Source organism: Montipora capricornis, chromosome 12 (genome assembly GCF_036669925.1).
Source record: "Montipora capricornis isolate CH-2021 chromosome 12, ASM3666992v2, whole genome shotgun sequence".
Classification (NCBI taxonomy): Eukaryota; Metazoa; Cnidaria; class Anthozoa; order Scleractinia; family Acroporidae; genus Montipora; species Montipora capricornis.
This window is the reverse complement of record NC_090894.1, coordinates 34,549,938-34,552,437: the sequence shown is the minus strand read 5'-3', so window position 1 is coordinate 34,552,437 and position 2,500 is coordinate 34,549,938. Positions and strand designations below refer to the sequence as shown.

General features: G+C 35.8%; 1 protein-coding gene across 1 annotated transcript in view; it reads left to right on the top strand.

Moving 5' to 3' along the window:
* The window catches only part of LOC138027079 (EGF-like repeat and discoidin I-like domain-containing protein 3), a 45,837-nt gene that overhangs the window by 13,320 nt on the left and 30,017 nt on the right, over window positions 1–2,500 (top strand). The gene's annotated exons all lie outside the window — the stretch shown is intronic.

Here is a 2,500-nt window from a genome sequence, read left to right as displayed (position 1 = left end):
ATTCTATATCCTATATAAACCGGACATGGCAACGCTCAACAAACGTAATGAACTCGTACCGACTTGCAGGCACAAGCGAAATTTTCTCCTTAGGTTCAATCGTATCCTCAACAACCAATCATAATTTTACAAATGCTTTTTTACTATTGTTTTTCAAGTTTGAGTCTTGTAACGATCACGCTACTGATGTATATAAAAACCCCAGCGATGCTACAGTGTACATGGAATTTAACTGATGAGTGGTCCAACTCCTTGTTGGTCTACGAAACAGACCTGTATTAAAGTCCATATGAAACTATATTGAGTAGAAAAACATAGTTATTACCGCTCCATTATTGTTGAGCACTATTCTGGATTTATCAGTGTGGAACTCACCTGAAGTTATATATATATATATATATATATATATATATATATATAGGGAGTCTGTAAGTCGATTTTCTCGTGGAACAGTGCTCAATACGTTGAAGCAGAGCGGGATAAATATTTTAAGAGGAAAAAAGGACGCAACTACATTTCCCGACAAGCCTGTTTCGTGAATCGCTTAAACCCCTGAAGAGTGAAGCGATTCACGAAACAGGCTTGTCGGGAAATGTAGTTGCGTCCTTTTTTCCTCTTAAAATATTTAAGATATTTGTTTGATGGTTTCGCGCCTAAGCGCTCGTCAGACTGAGTGCAACACTCAATAAGCGCAACGAGTTGATTAGTAAATGTAGACACAATGAGAAATACCTATTGAAGAACGTTAGGTAAATAGGAGCGTGCAACACGAATGGCCATGTATGACTAAAAAGCGGTAATCTTCAACGAATAAAATCACTCTTGGTTACACACTGATGAGTGCAGGACAAACTAAACGTCCTGTACGAAATATATATATATATATATATATATATATATATATATATATATATACGTAAAAGTAGGCTTGTATTTGCTGTACTAAGAGTGCTCTATACCATGCGGTAGGGCAATTATAAATGAATGAATAATCAGGACACGATCATACTTTTGTCTCTGGTTTTCATACAGGTCTGTTTCGTACAGGACGTTTAGTTTGTCCTGCACTCATCAGTGTGTAACCAAGAGTGATTTTATTCGTTGAAGATTACCGCTTTTTAGTCATACATGGCCATTCGTGTTGCACGCTCCTATTTACCTAACGTTCTTCAATAGGTATTTCTCATTGTGTCTACATTTACTAATCAACTCGTTGCGCTTATTGAGTGTTGCACTCAGTCTGACGAGCGCTTAGGCGCGAAACTCAGAGTAACAGAGAATCGATGCGTCCTCTTTAATCTTTCAATTTATGTATATATATATATATATATATATATATATATATATATATATATATATATATATTTATATGTATATATATATATATATATATATATAGAATAAAGATGAATTTCTGGAGTCGGACTAGTTCAAAAACATTTAATTGCTACTCGGAGTTTCATGCTTCTAATGAAGCAATCATCAGGCAACTGACAACAATAACGGTTACATGTAAAGATATACAAATTTGAAAGTGGGGAACAATGCTTACTAGCATAAGGTGTCAAGATGTGATTGGACGGCAAAAGCGCTAAACGATCGGGTAAGACTATTTTAGGTGAACGCGCTACTTAACAGAAATTTCTTAGAATGTCTACAGGTTGATGTCATTTCGTTTCTGTGGTTAAGTGTCGACATTTCCGGCTTACAAATTATGAAATTTGTAAGCCGGAAATATATATATATATATATATAAACGTTGCAATTTCAAAGTATATATGATATTGTAAATGGTTTGAACCCAGGAGTCATATTATTAAGTAAAGTACGATCGTCCGGGTGAGTGTAGTCCTGATAGTCCTGAGAAGGACTGTTTGAGATGACATTGGCTCACCAATAACATCACTAATAAGTTGACCAATGACATATACGACCGGAGTTCTTATAGTATCTACTGACGTTACACAAATCACATGACTCTGAAGATGACTTCCGCTCAGGTTGTCGAAACGTCAGTCAATGTCATCTCAAACAGTCCTTCTCAGGACTACACTCACCCGGACGATCGTACTTTACTTAATTATATATGATATATATATATATATGCCTTTTGTTTTCTCATCAGAAAGGTGTTGACAGAAAAAAACAATAGTGGGCTATTTTTACAAAAGGAAAGAACAATAGCCACTGTCAAACCTTTAGGAGGCTTTGTTTGAATTTCACCAGTTTACCTCTTTCTAGCATCCACCATATCTTTTCTTCTCTTTTTTTTTTTTTTAAGTAATTGAAAAGAATAAGGTATGTGAGAAAAGCAGTGTCTTAACATCTACGCGCTGGAAACTCAGTGTTATTATTTTTTCCTAACTGAAAGAACTGCTCGGGTTATGAAGATGGCGATTACTAGTCAGCTCTTTTCCGAATTACCTTGAAAAACGGAGCAGTTTCGCCACATATCTCAACTCAAAAGCCCCCCCCCCCCCAAAAAAAAAGTAGAACGTAA